We start from the raw sequence: 8403 nt of genomic DNA, 5'->3' as shown, positions 1-8403 counted from the left end.
AAAAAGCTGTTAAGTAAAAGCGAGGAAATAAGTGTAAAGAAGATACAGGCTTTTTTATCACCAAAATTCCCCTCTGTCATAAAAATGTTGCTTGGCAGCATAGTTGGGGCAGGCTGTGGGGCATGTTTGTGCTGTGGTTGCCTTTGTGTTGCATTGCAGTTACAACAGGGCAAGATGCTGCAGTGAGAACAATGGAAGCTTTCAAGCCAACCCTTATCCTTGGGGAGGGACAGGGTGGCCATGCAGGCTGTGCTCTCTGTCTGCACATTGGATTGGGTGTGTCATCAGACTCCTCCTTTGTGCTTAAAAGGAAAACTGGAATTACAGGAATTTCAGTCTTTTTGGAAATTAGGGATTCCTAAGAAGTTTCTTTTTTCTTGATGCTAGGAGAAGAGCTGCTCTAAACATGATACATATTAGCCTTGAAATGATATCTCATTAACAGGATAATATTTGTTATTTTAAAATCATGGACAAAGATTAGAGTTTTTAAAATAAAGGGAGGTTGTGATGAGAAACTCAGGTCTGATGATATACATGCTGATGGAAAGGATAACTTACAAAGCAGTATTTGCAAGCACTGTTGTTGTAGGGTCTTCTGTTTTGTTTTCTTAATGATGCCACTACTTGACCTGAAATTATGTAAAACCTAGAAGTCAAAAGCTGCTGCTTTGGATAGCAGTAGTGTTCTTGCAAGTGTTACTGCAGAGGTTTTGGCACAGTTTAAATGACACAAAGAGATGGAGGAGAAACTGTCTTCTGGTGTGAAAGACTGGAGCAAAGGCATTTGAAAGAAGTTTGAGTGCCAAAGCAATTCATTGAGGAGTGGTCAGAAAAGCTGGAGCATGGGGAAGAGGGAAGGGAACTGACTTCTCACTGGGGAGAGGAGTTACTGGACAGGGTCAGACAGCAAATGCTGCCATGGCAAAAAAAGCATGAAGTGGGTAAACTGTGAAAGTCAGAAAGACCAAGCAAGTGATGTGGAAAAGAAAGAACTACCAGAAACTCGGAAATTCACTTGGCAAAAAACAAAACCATCTGGATGCACTTTCAGTGCCTACAAGGAGGACTCATCTCAGGAGACCTTCACTTCAAACCCTGATAGAGTCACACACAAATCTCTTTCAAACGTGTACATGGAGCAAATAAGAAGCTGGAGTGGCTGTTGCCAAGGTTTAAGGATTGGGCATTCCTAAGGGCATTTGTTTTGCAGGTTTCTGAGGTCCTGCACACTGAGCAGATGAAAGCCAGCACCAGTTTCTTGTACAGCCTCATCTGTGAACCTTCTGAATGCATAGCATGGATTACTGTCCACCAAGGACATGTTTCCTAATTACATCAGTTGATTTCTACTCTTATGAAGAGGTGGACAAAGTCACGATTAAGGTGAATTACCTTAGGGTTGTAATTATGTGGTATTTATGGATAATAAATCGGGCACATTGAGTTCTGTAGTCTATAATATGCTCACCTATAAAAGAAAAACTATTTAGTGCACCTGAAAGGCATGGAACTGTGTTTTCCAGGCAACCTCATGTTCTTCACATCTACAGCAGTGGGTGCAGATGTAGATATGTAGGCATTAAAAGGAAGAAAAAGAGAAAAAGCGTAAGAATCTGAGGTGGCCTGATCAAATAAGGTAAATCTAAATATGTAGATTTAAATGTTGGGTGCTGCTGTTATCATTTTGTGTATTTTACAGTGGAAAAGTGCCTTCAAATCCTACTGTCCTGACTCAGAATAAAAAATTTAAAAAAGATAAATACTCTCAGCCTGATCCAACACAGCACAGTACTGGAGCAGCTTTGGAGGAACAGTTAGCAAGTTGCATGCTCTGTCACTGCCAGTACTGTCATTCCATACACCCACTTTTCCTGCAAGTCCACAATGCTTCCTGACCCATGGCAAACACCCCTGCCCCATCCCTGAGTCGTGTGAGTCGTGTGACGGATGCTTTGGCAAAGATCATTTGAACAAATTTGGAGTGGGCACAGCACAGCAGCCTGGGTGGGCTCTGAACAGCACAGAGGCAAATAGCTGCTGTCTCCCTGCCCTGTGGGCCCTCACTCTGTGGAAAAAATGCACTTAGAAGCATCAGTCAAACAGTTGTGTCCACTGTGGTTGGCAAAAGCCTTGGAAAGTGCATGTCTGCTCTCATGTTCTCCATTAAAGTCAGCAAACAGCAGTTAGCTGATTCCCAGCCAGGAAAGAAAACAAAGGTAAGCAAGGTGTAGCTCTGGACAATGGTTCCTGTTCTTTCATCTGTTTATGCCAACCACCTGTGGTACCTGTGTGTTTTGCTCTGTCACTGTTTCCACTCCTGCAGTCTGGTTGTAGGACCTTGCCTAGAAATTTTTTCTCTGTAGGCACAAATCTAAAATAAAATTAAAAATCAGTGTAACATCTCAAGCCAGATAAATATTTTACCACAATTCTTGTTCAACATTAAATTCTTGTTGCTCATGACCCTGTGGTTTGGGCAAGAAGACACTGCTGACTGCTAGCAGCGTCGCTGGGAAGGCTTTTCCTTCACTCCAGGCAGTCCACAGGATGTTTAGCAAAGCCCCAGCATGACCTGCTGTCCCCACAAGAAGATCAGCAAATGGCCCATCGTTTACACTGACTTGTGCCATTGTCCTTTAATCAGAGACATCTTTATTGGAGAGGGACAGTTTAATTTTTACGTGCATGTCATTTAACAATTGCTTTTTCATGGTAAGAAGAGGTAGACGAGGAGGAAAAGGAGGATTTCTGTGAAGATCTTGCCAACATTTTTTCTCTTTCTGGGCCATAACAATAACTCTCCTCCTAAACTAAGCAAAATATGATTCTTCCCCCACCCCCTTCCAAGATAAATCAATTAATGTTTTTTTGGGAAGGCCTTTGTGCAACAGGAATGCTTAAAACTGCATGCATGCTATAAAGTACAATTCATTTTTGCTCTGGCTTAGCAGACTATCTCTGAAGGTGACATCGTGCTGACAAAGTTGAGACCAGAAATAAATCAGCAGTCCCATCTCTGCTCCCACATCAAAGTCAGTTCCATCTCCTGTAAATTTAGCAGTGAAGTCAGGGTAACATATTGCTTATCTCTATAAAACCCAAAACCCACTCTCAGGCACAGAAAAGTCAGCACAGGGTTGAGGGAAGGGAAGGTCTCAAAACAAAGGTTGTTTCAAGTGTGGCTTCAGAATTTTCTTACCAAATGAAGTGAGATAAATCTGTTTGGATCCTTCTTCATTACAACAGTAGCTGTGTTGGTACAGTGGTTGTTCACAGGTCTACAAGCCCTCCCTAGATGAGGAGGACTAAGGTTATAGCAGTGCAGGGAAGTCCCATGTGCACACACAGACACACACTGGTGGTTTGCAGGACCTCTGTATAAGAAGAACTGAATCCTCGAAAGGGGGCGAGAGGGAATTTAAAGACATGGACCCTGTAAGGGAAGGACACCCCTAAAATAAAGGATAGGTCATTCACAGTGGTAAGAGGTTTGCTCTCCACCCTGCCATTTCACTGGAAAGGGATACATCAGGGGATGCTGCCTGGCTCACTGAAACTTTGTGCACATGTAAGATAATTTCTAAAGGGACAACAAAGCAGTGGCAAATCTCTTATGCTCATTTATTATTCCCTAAAGAGCTTTCATGGGAAACATCTCCAGTAATACTGGTCTAGTTGTTGGAGTCCTCTAATTCCCTAAACACACTTCTCAGAAACTATACCAGAATGGTTTGTGGAAACCCCCCAGCTCCAGCATTTCTGAGTAAAGTGGTAATTAAAAGCCCTTCATACTCATATTCCCTCTTGACAACAGGTCACTTACCTGTCACTGGTTTTCACCCACGACTGAATTTAGCAGACCATCCCCATACTGCATCACTTGCCATCTCCTTTGTGCTATGACTGTTCTAAACCTCTGAACTCTTCCCTGTATATCTCTGACCCTTATAATTTGCAGGTAAGGAGATACATCACCTTTCTCACACTTGTTCTGTGCACTACCCAGTTCTTTGCATTTGTCTGGTAACTGCAACGGCTATAAAGTCTGTTTGACGTATTTTTTTAAGAGTAGCTTATATGAGACACCTGTCCCTGTAAACAACTTTCTACACTAAGGGCTTTTGATGGAGCAGGAGGGATAGTTCTGTGAAAGCTGGGCTTGTGGTTTGGTGTAAACAATGATGTGGTAAAACCTCAGGTTGTAAAAAAAATATTAAATCACCACACCTTGGATTTTCAAGTTCTGTTAAAGGCTTTCCGTAACTGAAGCTGTAACTTGGGTTTTTTTTCCTCAGCAATAAAGCATCACGTGACTTAAACTGCTTAAAAAATCTTTCATGCTCATTGACCTGTAGTTTTTGAATGCTTGGCAGGAATGTAAAGCAGCCTACAAATACTCAAAACTAAGCCCCAGAGATCACAGAACCAAACTTGTTCTGTAGTGGCAACAGGGCGAAAGCATCATGCTGAGGTATAGAAGATTCAGGTTGGGCATTAGGAAAAAAACTCTTTCCAGGACAATGTCACCATGCTAGAAATGGCTACCCAGAAAGCTCCTTACCATTTTTGAAGACTTGTCTAGATAAAACAGCCTGGTAACTTGGTATCTCTTATTCTGTGCATGGTGCAAATAGTGACATCTCCATGCAACCAAAACATTTGCTGACAGGAAATGACATTTCACTGGTGCTGCTGTGTTTGCTCCCCCTTAGTACAGTACAATTTCTAAAGGATTTTAAAAGCTTCTTGCCATAAACCGAAAGCATATCAAACCAGTTTAGGTTAATGGGGTTGGAAAGAGAAAAATCTTCGAGACAACTTTAGCTGGAGACTGGGAAATATTTTCCACTTGAAGGCAAATTCATCCACTAGTTGGGAATTCAAGCTCCATGTGGCCCTGCCTAGCTGCAAGAAGCAGACAGAGCATTATTTGTTCCAGCTAACATTAGCATTAATGGGCTTTGGCCAGTGACACCAGAACAAGATGTTTGTTTGAACCCTTTCTCATTCCCTCGCACAAAGCTGAGTTTCACAGCAAAGCAGATAGATTTTCACAAGTTTTGAATGCTTCTGTACTTCTATACTGTTGTTATTCTAATCAAGCTAACAGTTCTGCCTCCAAAAAAATCATATAACCCTTACATGAAAGGAAAAATACATGTTGAGAAAAAAAACAACCACTGACTTACAGACTTTCCCAAAGTGGGTCATAAAATCACCATTACAAAAGAGCTTTCCCATATCAAGTTTCAGAATCTATTGTACTTTTGCTTTGATTTTTCCTAATGCTGACAGCTTCCTTTACTGTACATTTATCCTTTTGTGCTGTCCTTTCAGTAGAACTCTCACATTACAGCTGTAATATTCACTAACGGCCAGAATGGGCCAGCTCTGGAAATTCCTTTAATCAGCTCACTGATCTGCAGCTTGTATGTGAGCCCCACAACAAGCAGCAAGGCCAGTCTCTTAAAGGACTTTGAGTCTTGTCTCGCTGATGAGTGAGCAACCCAGTCAACTGTGAAAAACATCTCAGAGAAGGAGGAAACCTGACCTTGTTCATTAGGTGTTTCCATCAGCTATAATCCAGATGGATTCAAATCTTGGGCCCTCAGTGCAAATCTTTACATAATATGGCATTTGTTTTTTTCATTAAAGTTACCACATTAGTGCCATTTACCATGTTCAGTAGGTAAAAATATTTGAGGTTATCATTAGTTAAAGTGCTAGGTCTTCAATTACAGATTCATTTTGGCTTATGGGTCTTCAGTCTTTTTTTTTTTCCTTCTTTTCTTAAAGATAGACTAAAATCAGAAGGAAAGAGAAGAAGGATAATAATTTACTGTAGAATTCTTAGTTTGAAATTTTGGAACTTCTTTTGTAATTAATATGATGACTTTGAGACTGGTTTTATTTTGCTGCCTTTTTTTTTTCAACAGCCATGAGTTACAGATGCTAGTTCAACTGGGAACCTCAGTATAAACAAGCAATGTGTTAAAAATGTGCCCATGGAGACTGAGACTGTGCTTTTACACATATTTAGAAACCTAGTTCCTGCTTAGGTAAGGGGAATGGAGAAAGACCTGGACCTGTGGATAGCAGCAGTGAAGTTTGTAATGCATCTGTCACTTTGTAAACGCTGAACAAAGTGAAAGGAAGGAACAGACATCATAGCTCAGGAGGGAAGAGCCCAAAATCACATGAAAAAACTTCATGCTGAAATCATTTCCTTGTTATGCCTCCAAGGCAGAATGCTGCAGTAATCTGCTATTCTAACAGCAGTAATAAAGTTGAAGATAGTTTGTTCACAAGATAAATCCTGTGTTTCCTTCTAAGCTGATGTAGAATTTAAGGGGTATCTGCTAAAAGCCCCATGCCTCAGCAACTATGCTGTATTGACCAGCCTAAGTTGTAGTTCTATAAAATTTATAAACTAATGAAAAATAATTACTAATAGAGGAGTTAGTTCTGTCCTTACAAAACTGAGATGTATTGCAGAGCCCAAGCACTGAGTCCAGACACAAGGCAATTGAGTAAGTGGAAGTCTGTGGTTTAGGAACCTTCAAAGTCCTTTTCATACAGGAAAACTTTAGCCTGGATTCTTCCTTTCAGGATATTTGGGACCTTAAGGAGCCTAGTTGCCATTATAAGCCACATATAAAAATTGGAATTTTTATTCCTAAAGCATATAAGCACTTTGAGAAAAAAGTCATATATTGGCACTTACGTAGAGAATTCCCTTTCATATTGCATATCTAAGCCTCTGCTTACAAAGTACAGAGGCTTACGAAAGTACAGACAAAATAACAACCTGAATGCTGTGCTCAAAATTCATCCTCTGTATAAATACTACGGTTCAGAATGTACTGCAGGAAAAGATCAACAAGTTTTACCTGTTCTTGAAGAGTTTACTGGATTGCTGCACCCAAAGGAATTCTGTTTATTGTTGCTCACCTGTTAGATCAATGAAAGCCTCAGGACATCAGGCAAATCTGGTGTGAACTAGGTGCCCTTCAAAACAACCAGTCTACTCTGGCACCATCTAGAAGAGCAGTGGATGAGTTAACCTCACCTTTGCCATCTCAAACACATAGGGACATAACTCCATTCCCTAAAATATCCACCTCAGGTTATTTTCCAGGGACAGTCCATGCCACTTCCTCAGCAAAATATCACTGCGTAGTTTGTTGTTACTGATGTTGCTTTGAAAAAGCTTATTGAAAGGACTATTATTGCACCAAGTGGAATTTTTTCAGCCTCTGCTAGGAGCACACGTGTGTGAAATGAATGTAAGGGCTGTATGCCACAAGGAAAAAAACAAATTAAAAAAAGGTCAAAGATGCTACCAAAGCTGTTGCTTAGGGGAATGGGACTATCCACAGCAACTCAGTGTTTCAGGGACGTGTAACAGTTTAGAAACAAAACAATCACCATTCCTGGCAATATTAACTTCTTCCTGTGGAGCAAGAGGCAGTAATAGTGATATCTGTCAAACCTTTTCATTAAGAAGTGCACAGTAATATGACCATATACTAACTTGAAAATCTCTTGCCTTGTTTTTCTGTTGTTTGTTGGGGGTTTTTTATACTCCTCTCTGGTTCCAGTAGATAGATCAGTTTGGAAGGGAACTGCTTTTCCTGATGTCCTGTAGCAGCACTGGACACTGTGAAGTCCCCCTGAGCATAAAGCACACATGGATGCAAGGCCATACATCTCCTTCCTGTCCTTGCTGAAAGAAATAAGAAAGGGAACATATAACTTACAGTTATGGAATGAGCAAGTATTAGTTTGGACAGAATTATATTGGTTTATTACTTTGTTCCACAATCTATAGCTTGTTCTCACTATTAAAAACATAAAAGATAGATTTTCCAAATGTGTAAGTAATCCATCCATGCCACAGCTCAACAAGCCTGAACTCAGCTGTATAAACAAGTTTGATGCAGACAGTGCTGCAGCCCAGACTCAGCCTCAGACTAAGATTTGGAAAATTACACAATTGCATCTCAGTAATGAGGCCAAAGACCTGGACAATTTTTCCAAGAGATCAGAAAACCCACAAGAATATGGAAAAATTTGTATTTTATCACCACTTTTTTACTGTTTGAATGGACTGCACTTTCAGTGATTTCTAACTTCCTGATCTGACTTTTGCCACTGAATGCTTGAAGACATTTGCAAGAGGGTGTAGGAATGCTGTGCTGCCTTTCAGAGATGGCAATAAGCAGATGCACAAAGCATTAGTCCAGTTAGATTTTTGGAAACATTGATTATATATAGCTTGACATGAATTGAAAGTACCTGCTTTGGATAAAGTGCTTTGTTTTATTCTTTCCTGATTAATTTCTTTTGATTGCTATTAAACAAATTTGTTATCCAAAAGCATCAATGCTCTGAGCAGAA

This window comes from Acanthisitta chloris, unplaced genomic scaffold (genome assembly GCF_000695815.1).
Source record: "Acanthisitta chloris isolate BGI_N310 unplaced genomic scaffold, ASM69581v1 scaffold22828, whole genome shotgun sequence".
In the NCBI taxonomy this organism is placed as follows: Eukaryota; Metazoa; Chordata; class Aves; order Passeriformes; family Acanthisittidae; genus Acanthisitta; species Acanthisitta chloris.
The sequence above is the reverse complement of the archived record's forward strand: the minus strand, read 5'-3'. Positions refer to the sequence as shown.